The 18,591-nt window shown below is 41.8% G+C and overlaps 1 pseudogene; it reads left to right on the forward strand.

The window, feature by feature from the left end:
• The first annotated feature begins 7,014 nt into the window (after positions 1-7,014).
• On the forward strand, positions 7,015-18,101 carry LOC118989803 (coiled-coil domain-containing protein 28A-like; annotated as a pseudogene).
• Positions 18,102-18,591: the final 490 nt, after the last annotated feature.

An 18,591-nucleotide genomic window follows, 5' to 3' on the forward strand; every position in this document is an offset into this window, starting at 1 on the left:
GGTCCAACTTCTTTGGGACTCTCTGAGCTTCCTGGATTTCCTGGAAGTCTATTTCCTTTGCCAGACTGGGGAAGTTCTCCTTTATTATTTGTTCAAATAAGTTTTCCACTCGTGGCTGTTTCTTTCCCCCTTCTGGTACCCCTATAATCCGGATGTTGGAACGTTTAAAGATGTCCTGGAGGTTCCTAAGCCTCTCCTCATTTTTTTGAATTCTCATTTCTTCATTCCTTTCTGGTGGGATGTTTTGTTCTTCCTTCTGGTCCATTCCATTGATTTGAGTCCCAGTTTCCTTTCCATCGCTATTGGTTTCCTGGACATCTCCCTTCATTTCAATTAGTTTAGCCTTCATATGTTCCTCTAATTTGTGACTATAATCAACCAGTTCTGTGAGCATCCTGATAAATAGTGTCTTGAACTGTGCTTCTGAGAGGCTGGCAATTTCTCGTTCGCTTAGAGTTATTGGCTCTGGGACTTTGAGTTCTTCTTGCGCCATCTTTTGGGCTGTTCGTGCCTGTTACGTAGCAGGATCAGATCCCTAAGGTGTTCACTAGAGCAGGGCAACTAAGTCGCTGGGTTGTGACGTTGTGTGTGGGGGCAGGGTCAACAAGGAGCAATGGCGTCCCGTCTGCTGCCTCCTACTGCTGCTCCCACTGGTGCTGCAGCTGCCACTGTCACGGGCCCACGCATTTCGTCCCACTGCACACGAGTGTGCCACTGCCGTCAGCCCTCACCCCCTGGGGCCTGCGTGGTCTGTCTCACTGTGCGCGAATGTGCAACCATGGTCATTCTGCCCCACACCCTGACTGGGTCCGGGCTGCCTGCGTGCCTAGGTCGGGGGATCTTTCCTGCCCGAGCCTGCTCCGCTGCTGGGTCCGCCCCTCTTACTATCCCGGTTGAACGGTTAGTGGTTGTCAGACTTCCATATAATTCAGTTTCTGTTTTTTGGCTGTGTCTTTGTTCTCCAAACCTTTGTTGTATTCAAACTTGGTTGTGGGAGAAGGCACAGTGTTTCCACCTATGCCTCCATCTTGGCGGAAGTAGGAAACGTTTTTTAAAAAGTCATTACTCAGGGTTGGTACAGACGAAGTAAAATGGGCTTCTTATTCACTCAAGTTTTATAAGAAAGGAGTCAGATTATAATTTTTGACTCACCTGTGAAAATATTCATATTGATCACAAATATTGTTTTTTTAAGATTTCTTATTTATTTATCTTTAGAGGGGAAGGGAAGAAGAGAGGGAGAGAAATATCAATGTATGGTTGCCTCTCGTGCATCCCCTGCTGGGACCTGGCCTGCAACCCAGGCATGTGCCCTGACTGGGAATTGAACCACGATCTTCTAGTTCGCAGCCCTGTGCTCAGTCCACTGAGCTACACCAGCCAGGGCCCAAATATTAGCTTTTGATATAAGACAAAATTATGATTTAACTACTTTAAGAGGATGGGCAAGGAGAAATGGGACTGGGTATGTGGTGTGTTTATGAGAGTCCTACACCTTCATCTACCATGACAGGAAGGCAGTAGAGCATGTTTAATGCAGACACATCAGGAGATAATCGCATAAACACTATTTTGACCTATGAAGACGAATATCCAAAGTGACAGTAGAAAGTGGAAAATCGTCGTTTTGGGACTATGAAGAGGAATGAGGCAGAAGACTACTGTTTTTCGCTACACATTTTTTTTAGTAACATTGAAGTATTTTTCAATACTTTAATGAATATTTTCAGTGAAATACTTTAAAACTTCATTTATTTTTATATGGATAAAGGTAAAAGAGTAGAAACCTGTTGTCCCAGTAATTTCATCTTTATTATATATTCTAAGGTGATAATTAGAGATTTGAGCAAAGATTTCTATATAGTAATAATTGTGGGATTATTTATTTAGAAATAAAAACTGTCAACAATGTAAATGTCTAACAAAGCAATTTTTTAAAACTGGCACATCCACATGATGTTTTTTAAAAGTCACATTTTAAAATTTATATTCTTTTTTAAATCCTCACCCAAGGGCATTTTTGCATTGCTTTTTTTTTTTTTTTTAGCAGAGAGAGAAGAAGGGAGAGATGAAGGAAGAGAGAAAGAAACATTGATGCAAGAGAGAAGCATCAATCAATTGCCTACAGTAGGTGTCCAGACCAGGAATTACATGTGCCCCAACCAGGAATTGAACCCACAACCCGGGTATTTGCCCTGACCAGGAATCAAATCCACAACCTTTTGGTTACAGGACAATGCTCCAACCAACTAAGCCACACCAGCCAGGTCTAAAAATCACATTTTTGAGAATCATTTAATTTCATAATACAATGCTAATTTTAAAATGAATGAAAATAAACACAGAATATCAAAGTATGTATATTCATAGTAAACAGGCTAGAAAGAAGTACTTCAGAATGGTTATAGTGTTTTTACCTCCAGGAATTAGGATGATAAAGTTAAGAGTGTGCCAGCTGGGTTCTCTAGGAAGCAAATGCTGAATTGGAGTTAGGAATAAAAAATGTTGGGGAGTTACATCTATGAGAAGAAAGGGGAGGAAGCAGGATTGGGCAGATGGAGTGGTCAGACATAACACAAAATCTGCCATTGCGACGGGGAGTTTTGTTGCGAAGGTTGTGTGTTGGAGATATAAGGGCAAAAATATCCAGGCCATTGTACCACCTTTCACAGTTATTGTCCTGTACAAAGGCCACTCTCAGAACAGAGCGACTGTTGAAAAGCTGGGGATGACCAAGAGGTTAACCTTGGAAGGTGGTCAGCTGACCATAGTCTCTGCAGCAGCACAGCTTCTCTCCTGAGGGCATCTGACTGCTGCATCTCTCCGTCTGCAACAAAAGATAATTTTAAAAATATCTATTGTGTGTATTTTTGTAATCTCCTAATTTTACCCCAAATATGCCATATTTTATAATAAAATTTTAAAATAATAAGTATACTCCAAATAAAAGTCCAGAAGGGATCTCCTAAAATGAAGTGTGTGTGCTTTAGAGCACTAATTTTTTTTTTTGTCAGCTATTTTATCTGTTCGCGTCATTGCTGTCCTTTTTTTGGCTTGCAGGCTGTGTTCCAAGTAGATGAGGTTGCCAGAGCTGACTTCCAGTACCTCATCTGTGCAATGAGGAAATCTTATCCTACCATAATTGTGAAAATTATAGTATTCCTTTTGATTGGTTGATTCTTTCATTTACAAACTTTTTTTTAAATTTAATTATTGTTCAAGTACAGTTTTCTGTCCCCCACTCCCATCACAGCCCACCCCCCTGTGGTCCCCACCTGCCTCCCATTTCCACCCCCCTTAGTTGTTCTCTATGTGTCCTTTATACGAGTTTCTGTTCAACAAACTGTTTTATATCTACCTTTTAAATATGGTGCAAGGCACTTTGCTAGATGTAGAAATTAATAAGATGTTGATCATACATTTGTTTATTTTTTATTGATTGATTTGAGAGAGAGGGAGAGAAACACCAATTTGTTATTTCACTTATTTATGTATTCATTGGCTGGTTCTTGTATGTGCCCTGACCTGAGATCCAACCTGAAATCATGGCATATCAAGACAATGCTCTAACCAACTAAGCTATCTGGCCAGGGTGATCACACATTTATAAAGTTCACAGTTTAGCAGATGAAATGTCATGTACTTAATAATATGTTTAAGATGTACCTACCCTTAGAGTTTCAGTTTTGCAAGATGAAAAGAGTTCTGGAGATTGGTTGCCCAACAACAAATGCATTTAACACTACTGAACTATACACTATAAAATAGTTAAGATGGTAAATTTTGTTATTTGTACTTAACCACAACTTTAAAAATCTTTAAAGGTATGTACTCCATAACTTAGCCATGCACTTCTGGCTATGTATCCCAGAGAAATGCCCACCCATGTGTACCAAGAAACAAGCATGAGGATGTCTTCCACAGCATTGTTTATAACAGCAAAAAGGTGGTAGCAGCCCAAATTTTTATCCAACAGGAATGTATAAATAAAATGCAATATATTTACCTGGCCGATGTAGCTCAGTGGATTGAGTGCGGGCTGTGAACCAAAGGGTCATGGTTGGATTCCCAGTTGGGGCAGGCCCGGTCCCCAGTGGGGGCCATGTGTGAGGCAACCACACATTGATGTTTCTCTCCCTCTCTTTCTTCTTCCCTTCCCCTCTCTCTAAAATTAAAAAAAAAGAAATAAGAAATAAAATAGAAGGAGTAGTCACTATTAGCCTACATCATTATTTTTTAAAAAAACAATATATTTATATATCAACCTGAATTGGTCTCAAAAACAATTTTGGGTGATAAAAGCAAGACGAAAAATGATAGATACATCATGATACCATAATGTAAATTTAAGAACACACAGAACATCACAATTTATTGGTGATAGATACATATATGTATGCAAATAAAATTATAAGGAATGGAATGGAAGCATGTACATCAAATTCATGGTGGTGGTTGCCACTGAACATTGAGAAGGGAAATGGACTGAGTGGGAAAGTGTGTTGTTAAAGGATACTTACTTAATTTATCTGTAATGTTTCACTTTTAATAATATGGAAGCAGCTTTGGCTGGTGTGGCTCAGTGGGTTGAGCACTGGCTTGTGAACCAAAAGGTTGCAGGTTCAATTCCCAGTTGGGGCACTTGCCTGGGTTGCAGGCCAGGTCCCCCACTGGGGGCAGGTGAGAGGCAACTATTCAATGTATCTCTTGCACATTGCTGTTTCTCTCCCTCTCTTTCTCCCTCACCCCTCTCTATAAATAAATAAAATTTAAAAAATGGAAGCAAATATGAAACTGTTAAAATTGCTAGTTTGGGGTAGTAGGAATACTCACATGTGTGATTTTTATTTCATTTATTACACTGTTTTGTATTTTAAATTTTGATATTTCAAAAACAAATAATGATGCACACATAAAGAGAGATATAGGTAAAGATCTATGGGAGTTCAGAATGGAGAGACATTATCAAAGGAAGCATGGGAGAGAGAAGGGGGTCAGGAAAACATCTGGACTGAGCCTTCAAGGATGGAAAAGATGAAGAGAAATGAGAGGGGAAATGTGAAGTGGTGTTCCAGGTGGAGTGCGCAGTGCGAAAGAGGCACGGAGACAGGAAAGCAAGGGCCTCTTGATTAGTATAGCCTAGCTGGACCAGGAGATGCCTGATGACAAAGAGCAGAAAGCAAGCTATGAAAGGTGGTTACAATCTCATCCAAAGGGAGGACCTTCTATGAGAAAACAAAGAATTTCAGTCTGTTCTGTAGATAGTGGCTTGTCATTAAAAGTTCTGGAATTGGAATGACAGGGTCAGAACAGGAAGATTAATGTGGTCATAAAATATAAAATGGTTTGAAATGGAGAGGACTGGCGACAGAGAAAGAAGCTAGAAGGAAATGATTGTAGAAGTCTGTAGGAGGGGTGACTACAGGTCCTCCCCTGTCCCTGTGTGTCTCTGTGTGTGTCTGTGTGTGTTTTAACAGCTTTGCTGATCCTGGGGCCCTTTTGACACACAGAATCAGTCATCTCTAAACTAGTGTTTCTGCCTCAGGGCTGATGTTTTCCATCCATTTTCGTGTTCCTGCACATGGCTGAAGATTATAACAAGCTCCACTCAGATACAGCGGCTCACTGTACCAGAAACAACTGGTCAGTGTGCATTTTCAAAGAGGATCCAAGTGATTTTCTGATCAATCATAACTTTCATCCTGTACAAACACTGTCCAAAAATGTTTCAAAAGCTCCCATTGCCTGGTTCTATTCAAAGGTTCCATTCTCTACGACTAGAATAGAGGCCACATTCTTCAGCGCATGCACCACCCCAGGCCTGGCACAGCAAACTTCTCCAGCTTCACTGCTCCCCCATGTGGATTCTGTCCCCCTGCCGTGTTGCTATGCTCTGCTATCCCATGAACGTGGCCATGCATTTTTGTCCTCCCTCCCTCTCTTTTTTTCTGAGATTCTCGTCCTTCCAGTCTCTGCTTATCAAAAATTCTGTTCATTCTAAGGCCCAGATTCCACTTCTTCCGTGAAACCTTTTGGGATCACCTCAGAAGAAATGAGCTTCTTCCTCTGTTATCGATGTTTCTAACAAACACATGAAAGTTCACACTGCCCCCTGCCCCTCTCTCTTTGACACTGTGTTTCTTCCTTAGATTTTTGACTGTCTGGAGGGAGTGACTAAGGTGTGGGGGGTTTTTTTTGCTTTTGTTTTGCTGTTTTAATTCCTTTAGAATTCAAAAGCCCAAAGTTCTCGTACGCCAAGGTGTTTTATAATTAAAATAACTACTATTTTTTAATGTCTTTTATTGCCAGGGATATTTATTTGTTTATTTATTTATTTGTTTATTTATTTATTTATAGAGCGTGAGAAAGGGGGGAGAAAGAGAGGGAGGGAAACACTGACGTATGAAAGAAACACGCATCGGTTGCCTCTCGCATGCACCCCCATCAGGGATGTTGCCCACAACCCAGGAAGGTGCCCTGACCGGGAATTGAACCAGTGACCTTTCAATTTGTGGGATCTGTGTGGGACCACTGAACCACACAGATCAGGGAGGACATATGTAATGTTATTCCCATTTTACAAAAGAAGAGACAGAGGCTCAGAAATATATATTAACATGCCCAGTAAATATATATATAGCTAGAAAGGAAAAGATTTGTGTTATGCTGCTGTTCTTATGTAATGGTTGAATGAATGAAAGAATACATTTTTGAGCACGTTTTCTTCAACTTGCTTTTCTGTGGTATATTTCCTCCCTCAAGGTTTACCCAGCTGGTAAAGCAGAGGAAATACCAGTCAATCTTTCTTTGCTAGCTGTAATATTTTTAAGTAATTGGAATCGAACTCATGCTTACTTACACAATAAAAGTAAATATGTTGATTCATAAACCACAGAGTCCATTGCTGGCTTTAGAATTGGATCAATGTTGTGACAAATTTGCCTCTTTCTTTCAGTTTTGCTTCCTCTGAGTTGACTTCATTCTCAGGCAGCCTCTCCCTATGTGGTAACAAAGATGGCCAACAGCAGCTCCAGGTTACATTCTACCAAATTATTAACCCCAGCAGAGAGTGCCTCTCTTCTGAAAGCTCCAGTAACATTCCCAGGTAAGACTGTTATTGACCCAGCTTGGGTCACATGCACATCCCAGGAACAACCACTGTGTTGCTCTGATTGGCCAGGGCCAAACCTGGGGTTTGGGTCAACCCTATCAGAACTCTATGGATTGAGAGTGGGAAAGGAAAATTGTAGTACCAAGGGGTTAATATCCCAAATTTATATTTGAACTTATAAAATTCAACACCAAAAAAAGAAAAAACACAATCCAATTTAAAAAATGGGCAAAGGACCTGAATAGACACTTCTCCAAAGAGGACATACAGATGGCCCATAGACATATGAAAAGATGCTTGACATCACTAATCATAGGATATATGCAAATTAAAACCATAATGAGATATCACTTCACAGTTGCTAGAATGGCTATTATCAATAAATCAACCAACAAGTCCTGGTAGGATGTGGAGAAAGGGGAACCCATTTGCACTGTTTGTGAGAGTACATATTGCTGTACCCACTGTGGAAAGCTCTGTGGCGTTACCTCAAAAAATTAAAAATGAAACTGCTTTATGACTCAGCTATTCCACTTCTGGGAATTTATCTGAAAAAACCCGAAACACTAATCTGAAAGAATATATGCATCCCTATGTTCATTATAGTATTATTTACAGTTGCCAAGATTTGGAAGCAGCTCAAGTGTCTATCAGTAGATGAGTGGATAAACCAGCTAAGGTACATTTACACAATGGAATACTACTTGGCCATAAAACAGAAGAAAACTTTACTCTTTGCAACTGCATGAATGGACCTGGAGAACATTATGCTAAGTGAAATAAGCCAGTCAGAAAAAGACAAATACCATATGATTTCACTCACGTGTGGAATCTGATGAACAAACTGAACTAACAAGGAAAATGGGAATAGACTGACTCATAGATAGAGAGCAGGCTGACAGCCGGTGGGCGGGGGGGGGGGGGTTGGTGGTTGTGGAAGGATCAAGCAAAAAAGAAAAGGAACTCATGGACATGGATAACAATGTAGAGATTGTGGGGGGATGGGGAGAGGAGGTGGAAGAAGGTATAGGGGAGATAAATGGTAATGGAAAAAATACAATAAAATGAACTATTAAAAATAAAATAAAATTTGATTTCTAAAAAAAGAATTGTATGCTCTGGCTGGTGTGGCTCAGTGAATTGAGTACTGACCTGTGAACCCAAAGGTCACTGGTTCAATTTCCAGTCAGGGCACTGGGTTACTGGCCGGGTCCCCAGTAAGGTGTGTGCAAGAGGCAACCAATCAGTGTATCTCTCCCATGTGGATGTTTCTCTTCCTCTCTTTCTCCCTTTCTTCCCTTCTCTCCGAAAATAAGTAAATAAAAAATCTTTAAAAAAATTGTAGTATCATACCAGAAGAAATACTGGGTAAGGCAAAATGGATGTTCATTATACACACATTCATTGAGCTGGGACTCAAAATTCTCTGACCCAGGTTGACTGTGCTTGAGCAGAGACTGCAGGTGACTCCATGATCTGTCCTCAGCAGGCTCACTACACAGGGCTGTGCTTTTCCTGGTTTGGTCACGATTGCACTGTTCTTCAGAGCAGTTATATAATAAAACATTCTATTCACAGGAAATGGTTTATGCCTGGCTTGAGGCCTGTGGTGGCCTAGCGCCAACTAAGAGGAAGAGACTGGGATCTGATACCACAAGGGGACACAATGTCAGTGGTAGTTGCATATCTTCCATTGGTAGGACACAGTGACAAATAGCAAGAAACAGCATAGGCACACAGTTAGTGACAAACAGAAAATGGCATGTATTAATGAATGAGAGACAGAGAATTCTGAAATAGGAGATATTCAGGATTTCAGATGAATAGGTAATAGGACTAAAATTCAGAGATATTCCAGTCTCAAAGAGTGGGGAACTGAAAGGAGTGGGCTTGCCCCCATTGCTGGGGGATCAGGACACTGGACAGGGTACCAAGACTAGATCTGAGGCACCAGGCTGAAATCCATGGATGGGGTCTAGAGTCCAAGGCAGGGCTGAGTCTCAAGAATGAGACTGCAGATCAGTTAGTAATCTGATAGAATGGAAACATAAGTTCAGACCAACATCAGCCTTGACAGGAAATCCTAGAGTGAGGGACTAAAGTGCCATAAATTTCTTCTCTCTCTGTGTAAGATTCCTCCTCCCTCATGACTGAGCCTACAGGTACTACTGAATGGCTTCAGATAAGTGGAAGACAGGAGACAGAGGCTGGTCCCATGACAGGGTCTAACAAGCTAAAAAATATAAGAGGCATGTGTTATTCATTGGAATGCCTAACCTAATAAAAAATTAAATAGAAATATTTCTGCTGCACTGTATTAGGAAACAAAGCTGAGAAAGAAATACTTGCAATGGCAACAGGAATTGTTATTTTATTTTTAACATTTTATTTATTTATTTTTAAAGAGAAGGGAAAGAAGGGGAGAGAAACATGGATGTGAGAGAGAAACATGGATCCATTGCCTCTTGCACATGCCTTGACTGAGTACTGAATCTGAAACCCAGGCATGCACTCTGACCGGAAATAAACCCAGTGACCTTTCACTTCGTGGAATGACGTCTTATTATGTTTTGACGCATTCCTTTCCAGACATGACCACCTATTGAGTATTTGCCCAAGCTGCAATCACTAGCACACATTTATGTCCTTACAGCACACCAGTTCAATAAACTGCATGACCAAGAAGAATAAAAGTTTGGGGTGCTTCCAATTATTGCATAATAATTGCAGTCAGAGATCCTCTGGCCTTTTATAATACAGCTTTCTGGGGCACAGAGCTACTCTGGTGTGGCCTCTCTTCCTCTTTTTCCCCTCCCCACCCTTACTTCCTGATCCTTCAGCAACAACAGGAACTCAAGAGGCCCAGTAGAGCTAAGCCACAGCAGCTTCTGATCTATATGACATTCACTTTGAGGCTGCTTCTAGGTTAGAAATACCAGGTGATCCATTTGGCAGACATCACAGAAGCCACCAGAGAGTTATGTCAAGCCCCTAAAAATCACAGAGAAAACCAATGTCAAGGGGATGTGGAAGTGTGCTGGTGATTCTGGTGTTGCTAAGACAGGAATGAGGAGATGTTTACAGTCAATCAGCAAGGTGATGACACTCTACCTGCTTTAGTGCCAACTTTAAAAAAATCAATTTATTGTATTTTTATTGTATTTTTCCATTACCATTTATTCCCCTTATACCCATATCCACCTCCATCCTTTAGTGCAAACTCTTGTGTCTCAATCCTTATGATCTCAAGCCTACTGAAGGAGCACAACTGAGTCCAGCCCCAGCAAAACCAAGCTTTTTGGAGAAGTCTTTGTACATCTTCATCTAGGCCAAGGTGGAGATGATTTAGAATGGAACTTGAGATGCTACCCCTTAAAACTAAGTTTAGTATTGTGAAGCTTGTTGTGCCCATTGGTACATATTAGATTGGGATAATAACACCTGTCTGCCACTGCAGAGAGACGATGAAGCAATTGAGTGATTTCTTTTTGGTTGCTTGCTTTTGAAATCATAGGAAAGAATAGACTTGAGGACTTTTTAAAAGAAAGAATTGTCCTTTCTAGGCAATTCTTGGAGAGTTCCTTTAGAAAGAGCCTTTTTTAAAAAAAACATTCTGGAGATTAACAACTTCTACCATCAGAAATTCTAAGTCATTCCATTACATATAACAGAAAGTCACTCAAGCAAACTTAGGTGAAAAAGAAAAGGTTATTGTTTCACTCTTCTAAAGCCTGACAATGATGGAGTTGGGAATTATAACTGGATTGGATAAATTCTACTAGGTGCATGTTGCTTGAGTAGAGAAGGTACGTGCTTGGAAGTAATGGAGTGCCCCGTTTGGCCATATGCATGACGAAACATTGAAAGCTAGTCTTCAAAGACAGAGGCCACAAAAACAGCTATGCAGAGAGAAATAGAGATGAGAGAAGGAAGGTAAGAGGACTATCAGGATCCTGATTCCTGATGATTTTCCAAATCCTGTTTCCTTTCCCTTTGTATCCTGGCTACCTTGGGGCTTTGCTGCAACACATTCTCTTTATACTAGTTTGAAGTGAATTTCCCTAGCTTGTAACCCAAAGAATTATGACTACTGTGGACTGATTGTTTGTGTCCCCCACCCCCTCCCTAAAATTCATATGTTGAAGTCCTAGTCCCCAATATGAGGTATTTGTGAGATATTTATATGAGGTTATGAGGGTAGAGCTTCCATGATGTCATTAGTGCCTTTCAAAGAAGAGGAAGAGATACCAGAACTCTCTCTGCTGACAGAGGATACAGCAAGAAGGCAGCTATCTACAAGGCAGGAAGAGAGTTCTGACCAGGAACTGAATCAGCAGGCACCTTGATTTTGAACTTCCCAGCCTCCCAAACTGTGAGAAACAAATATCTGTTGCTTAAGCCACCTAGTCTATGGGTATTTTGTTACAGCAACCAGAGCTGACTGAGATAATTAAGAAAATGAATGAAAAAAAAAAGAAAAAAAGAAAATGAATGATAGCCTTTGCTGGGTTCTTTCTGCAAGATGTTTTCTTTGCATTCTTGAATCTCTGTGATCTCCCCTCCAATGGGTTCTCCTTTACTTCTCTGACAGTTCTTTTCCAGTATCCTCCACTGTTTTCTCCATTTGCCACACACAGGTGACGCCTGAGATTCTGTTCTTGGCCATCTCCTCATCTCTCTCTACCCTCTTTGTTGACTAACTCTATCTACTACTATAATTTTCTTTCTCAATCATAAGCTGATGACGTCCTCATTTATTATTCATAGCCAAAAAGTTTGCTGAGTTTTAGGTCCTAAGTTGTAGTCTCCTGATGAATATCCCCCTAAAATAATCTGCAAAAACTATGAAATGCCCCACACTGAATTTTTGCTTTCCCTAATCTAGTCTCAACTTTTCTAACCTTAACCACCAATACATCCCCGAAACTATCTTGCAGGCCATACTCTTTGTGGTCATTACTGGTCTTGGAACCTTCCATTCCCAATCCTCTTCTCCTCTCTCCTAGGCTCCCTTTCTTGGTGTCCTGTTCCTATGTCAGATTTGCTCCCATTCTCAGTTTCTCATTTAAATCCTGTCTTGTTCCAATATTCATCCTCTTTTCAAAACATTGATTTGAGAGAGAGAGAGATGTCATTTTTTTGTTGCACTTATTTATGGATTCCTTGGTTGATTCTTGTGTGTGCACTGATTGGGGATTGGGCCCACAATCTTGGTGGATTGGATGATGCTTTAACCAAATGATGCTCCTACCCAGTCAGGGCCTCATCCTCTGTCTTTCAGCGTTGCTGAATACCTCTTTTCTAGGATATATCTTTCACTTTTAAAAAAATATTTTATTTATTTATTTTTAGAAGAGAAGGGAGGGAAGAAGAGGGGGAGAGAAACATCAGTGTGTAGTTGCCTCTCACACACCCCCTATTGGAGACCTGGCCCATAACACAGGCATGTACCCTAGACTGGGAATCAATCCAGCCACCCTTTGGTTCACAGGCCTGTGCTCAATCCACTGAGCCACACCAGCCAGGGCTGCCTTCCATTTCTCTACCTCCATTATTTGCTTATGGTTTCCCTTTCCCTGGAGTACTATTTCCCCATCTTTGTCCTATCTAAATCCTGTACACTTTTCCAAATCCAACTCAGATGCTAATTCCTCCATACAGCCTTCTGTCAGGATCAAGCATTCATTTCGTGGGGTTCCCACGGAGTCACTAGGACAAATACTACAACCTCAGTCGAGTTATTGCTCATTACGTGTTTTCCTTTCTCTCCTGGGAGAGTGTAATTGTTCTTAACGAACATACCTTTCATAACAAACAGTGTATGACTTGCTTCAGATGCTCAATAATATTTACCAAATTGAATCATAAAAGAAATTAACTGAAAAAAGTGCAGAAATCTTTGTTAAGAGGCAATATAGCTTAAGAAAATTATTAATACTTTGGGGGACTGCTTTCTGATATATATGGAGTGAGAGACTGTGACTTGAACCTGTATCTTGGCCTTGCCTCCTTCCTAAACAACATGAGCTTCAGCACTTGCTCCAGCCTCCCCATAAATTACTGGACCCTGGGCTATATGCAGTTGCCTAGCCACTGGCCTGGACAGCCAGCAGCACAGCCTGCATCTATGTAGGCGCCAGGGCCTCAAGCTGCTAGATCTCCATGTCCCACTCCACCAGCATGTGAGGCAGCTAGGGGTCTAGAGCTCTGGCCTCAGGGTTAGCCAGGGGTCTGGTGGACATACGGGGGTATTCAGAGAGAAAAGGAGATTATGCAATGCCCGAATGTCTGCCTAGCCTCTTACCGTGAGGGTGAGGAGCCTGGAGGCTAGGTATCAGAGATTGCAGAGAAAAATCCAGAAACACCTGCAGGAGAAGAGACCCCAGGTCAGAGACTGGGGGCATTATTTCAAGACTATCAAGGACCTGAGGGCTCAGATCTTTGCAAGTTCTGAGGACAATGCCCACATCATTCTGCAGATTAACAATGCCCATCTTGCTGCTGATGACTTCAGAGTCAAGTGTGAGATGGAGCTGGCCATGTGCTAGTTTGTGGAGAGTGATGTCAGTGGGCTCAGAAAGGTCATTGATGACATCAGTATCACTGGGCTGCAGCTGGAGACAAAGATCAAGTCTCTCAAGGAGGAGCTGTTCTTCATGGAAACAAACAAACAAACAACCACAAGGAAGAAGTAAATGGTCTACAAACCAGATAGCCAACTCTGGGTTGATGGTGGAGTTGGGTGCGCCCAAACCTCAGGACCTCAGCAAGATCATGGTGGATATCCAGACCCACCATGATGAGCTGGCCCAGAAGAACTGAGAGGAGCTAGACAAGTACTGGTCCCAGCAGAATGAGGAGAGCACCACAGTAGTCATCTCACAGACCTCTGAGTTAGGAGCTGCTGAGATGACATTCACAGAGCTGAGACATATGGTCCAGTACTTGGAGATCAACCCGGGCTCCATGAAAAACCTGAAGGACAGTTTGGAGAACAGCCTGAGGGAGGTGGATACACGCTAGGCCACGCAGATGAAACAGTTCAATGGGATCCTGCTGCACCTGGAGTCAGAGCTGGCCAGAAGGGCAGCACCAGGCCCACGAGTGTCGGGCCCTACTGAATATCAAGGTCAAGCTGGAGGCCGAGCTTGCCACCTACCATTGCCTACTGGGAAAAGGGGAGAACTTTGATTTTGCTGATGCCCCGGACAACTGCCACTCCATGCAGTGCGTACAAAAGACTACCACCGCATGATTGTGAACAGCAAAGTGGTGTCTGGGTTCAATGACACCAAAGTTCTGAGGCATTAAGGAAGCAGAAGTAGGACACCTCTTGGTGTGTGGGGTGGGGGGTGGGGGTGGGACAGAAGCCTAATAAAAAGTTCAGAGATCAACCTGGCCAGTGTGCCTCAGTTGGATGGAGCATTGTCCTGTTGCTGAAGGGCTGCAAGTTTGTTTCCTGGTCAGGGCACATACTTAGGTTGTGAGTTCATCCCCAGTCCGGGTACAGGTGTGTGCCACCCCTGGTTCAGATGCCTATGATCCCTGGTCTGGCGCAAATTCCCAGTCTAGGAGCATGAGAAGGTGACCAATCAATGCCTCTTTCACATCAGTGTTTTTCTCTAGCACTTCGTCTCTCTCTCTCTCTCTCTCTCTCTCTCTCTCTCTAAAAGCAAATGTAAAAAGATGTCCTTGGGCGAGGATGAAAAAAAAGTTCAGAGATCATTAAAAATAAATGGCAATAGCACATAGAGTAGACACCCTCTTAACTCTTCTGGTAGGTGATTGAATTTGGCCTTTATCATACAATCCAAGTGAGCCTTACCTTTAAAATATGTTTTGAATAAAGTAAGATTTCTTGGAATTCATATCATGAGAGATTTTATTATTTGAGTAAGCAGAAGAGAAAACTCTGAACTGACACATCATATTGTTTTGACACTGGCTTACAAAGAAATCTCAACCTATTAGGACATAAGAAGCAATAGTGCATATTGGTCAGGAGCTTGGCTCTGGAGGAGAACTACTGGGGTCTGAATTAGGCAAATTAACTTCTCAATTCCCTCTAGTGTAGTGGAGGTCATAGTGGACCTACCTCACAAGGTTATTATGAGGATTAGACAGGGTGATATATGTAAAGTTCTTGACAGGCTAAGCACATAGTAAGCGTTCAGCAATTATTAGGTGTTATTGTTATTACTGATTACCCCTCTCCTGTACCTTAATGACACCTTGGGCAGCTGCTGTAACTACTAAAATTCAGTTCTGTCTGACCTAAAATGTCAGGTTTGTGACTGGTTCGAGCTCTCTACCCCCGCCTGTATAAGCTAGACTTATGGAAGGAGGAGACTGGTTGACTTTCAATCCTCCTCCCACCCTAGTTCCTTGGAGGGAAGGTGGCGGCCAGGCCACCCCCTGAGACCCCTTGTATGCTTCCCTGTTTTCATGATGGGGCCAGGGAGGGGAATGAGGCAGTCAGAGCTCTTCTCACGTAGCTAGTTGCCTGTTGTTGGGGAGGCATCCCTGAAATTTACTACTCTGGTTCATTCTGTTCTGCTACTGCTGTGGCTTCTAATGAACTGGTAGCCCTTCCCTGGATGGGAGCACCATCTCCTTAAGTGCAGAGTTTAGATACCTCTTTAGTATTAGATTATTGAAGCATAATTGATGCTGGAGAGGAGACTGAAAAGAATGCTTGATTTTGTCGTCGTTGTTCTGACAAGCAGGGCCTGCTTACAGTCAGAACACTCTTGTTCCCACAGTGCCCACTAAAGGACCTCCCAGGGCAGATATGTAATAGAGTGAGTGCTGGGCGGCTGGTGGAGATCAGGGAGCAGGCCAGACGCTGCTCACAGGGCTTCTGGATTTCCGGTACTTTAAGGAGACCAACAACTCAAAATAATATTTGTTGGACATCCACTAAAGCTAGGTTCTTTGTATACATGATCTGTTCTATGTAATAAAAAGGATTATTAGCTACATTTTACAGAAGAGGAAAGTGGAGGTAAGAGGAATTAAATTGATTGCCATTATTTATGAGGGCCTTGTTTCTTATACTACTTTCCACACTGACCAAAAAAAAAAACCACCTAGTTAAGATTTCAGAGAGGCAATATTAACAAAGTCATATCTTGAACTTTTAAGATATAGCCGTTTGCTAATATTAATTTTTTCTTCTGCCCTGATTGGTTTGGCTCAGTGTTTGGGGCACTGTCCTACAAACTGAAAGGTTACCAGTTCTGTTCCCAGTCAGGGTATGTGCCTGGGTTGCAGGCCAGGCCCCTGGTTGGGAGCACGAGAGGGGCAACTGATTGATGTTTCTCCTGAAAGTCTATGTTCCCCTCTCTTTTGCCTTCCCTTCCTTTCTCTCTAAAAATAAATAAGTAAAATCTATAAAATTTTTTGATGCTTTTTCTTCTAATGCAAACATATATCTTTACTTCGTATTAATTCACCACAAGTATAACAGCCATAAAATGTCTTTTTGGCACAACTTGAAGTTGGCAGTAGACATGATAATCCCAATTCATTCTTCTTCTTTGTGGCAAGAAGGTAATCTATCGAAAATTTAAAATCCTTTTTTTAAATTAAATGTATTGGGGTGAAAAATCCTCTCTTTAAGTCCTTAAACAAATCATTCTCCAAAGCTCTAAACTTAATCACCTACCTATACAGTTATACATAATAAGTATTACAAGCCTGCTGTGTACCAGGTAATGTTCAAGGTGCTGGAATGGTGTAGTATCCAAGGCGGACAGGGTGCTTAGGTCTTAGCTAATGAGACAGACAGTAATCAAATAAATAATGTGGTCAATAAAGGGCACTGTGGAGGCACTGTGGAGCCGTATGTGACCCTGGCTCAGATTGCAGCAGTAGTTTTTGGCAGCTGCACCCGAATCAGTGGCTTCCGAGGCTCTGAGGCTCTGGGGTCATTGCAGGTTGAGGAAGAGGATTCAATCCCCTCCTTCCTCAGGTATGAAGTATCTTAATAAGATGGCCTTGAAACAACGGAGGAGTGGAAAGTAAGGAGGAGTCCTAAGTCTTTTAGTGCCCACTCCGGTGGTTAAGGCAAAACAAACAAACAAACAAAAACTGCCTTTACAGTTAGTAGAAGCACAGGGCTTTCAAATCCTGCACCACAGTCAACTTCACAGCGACCAAAGTTGACAAGAGTGATGAAAGAAAAGACAAAACTTCAGGGTGGAGAAGGAAAAGGTGCTCAGTCAATTCCAATTCAGCATTCCTTTCTTACCAACGTCTCTGATGTTCAGGAGACGGAGAAGGGGCTTCTCAGCCTTTTGAATGATTTCCACTTTGGAAAACTTCAAGCATTTGGAAATGAATGTTCCATTGAACAGATGGAACGTGTTTGGGAAATGCAGGAAAAATTAGCTCGCTTGAATTTGGAGCTTTATAGGGAGTTACAGGAACTTCCTGAGTATAAGAGGAAAACAGCTAGTGACTCTAATCTGGAGAGGCTTCTGTCTGATTTAGAAGAGTTGAATTCTTCCACAGAAAAACTCCATTTGGCAGGTGCACAAGACATTCCAAATACTTCTACCAGCTAAAATGAAATGCCATTGCTTTCTTGTGGTTTGAAGAAAAGCAGCATTCTTTACCTTTCCAGCTGAATCCAGTAGCACAATCATCTTCCACAATAAGGAATTAAGGCAATTACAGGGCAAGTGCAGCGATTGTTTTCACATACTGCTTTTAGTAAATTTGACTCAGTGTAATTCACCATAACTGGAGAACTTGGCCTTGTGGGAGGCTTAATCAGGAAATGTGATGCAGAGGTTGTGCTGCTGTGCTTATCGCTGTGGCCTTCTGGGGTTATACTTGAAATGCACTGTGCTAAATGTTGTCCACAGGGCTGGAGGATTTACCCTTCTTGAGCTCACCAAACTTATTCCACTCTTAATCCTAAATTGATGATGCACAGGCCTCTTGTGGCAACCCAGCTTCAGTTTACGTTAGGTAATCAGGACACACTGATTTTCCATTGGCTGGTGATAACAAAATGTTAAATATCTGTGAAGTTTGCTGTTTTTAACAAAGTGACTGTTTAAAAAATTAAACAAATAAATAAATGTTATAATTTCAGATGATGTGATGTGAGAAAAATACTAAGACTAAGTGTCACGAAACAGAGTGATGGGAGGAGGGTGGTATTAAATAGGATAGTGAAGGACTGACCTTTGACTGAAACCTGAATGGGGAGGAGGCAGCCAGCCAAAGATTTGGGAAAAGGGGTTAGACTCAGGGTTAAGGTCAGGAGCTAGCAGTTGCAAGGGCCTGGGGACTTATTTGGCAACTTTTAATGTTTTGGATACTGAGAAGGTAGTCCACTCTTCATTCACCCACTCTCACAAAGAGAACATAGCAGTTAGTACAGTGCAAGATTGGAAGATTTGCTTAACTTCTGGAAGGTAAAAGACCTGGTATGGAAATAAGCAGAAACCAAGAAGAAAACAAAAGTG

The sequence above is a fragment of the Sturnira hondurensis genome, unplaced genomic scaffold (assembly GCF_014824575.4).
Source record: "Sturnira hondurensis isolate 20B ecotype Veracruz unplaced genomic scaffold, ASM1482457v3 Scaffold0006505, whole genome shotgun sequence".
NCBI lineage: Eukaryota > Metazoa > Chordata > Mammalia > Chiroptera > Phyllostomidae > Sturnira > Sturnira hondurensis.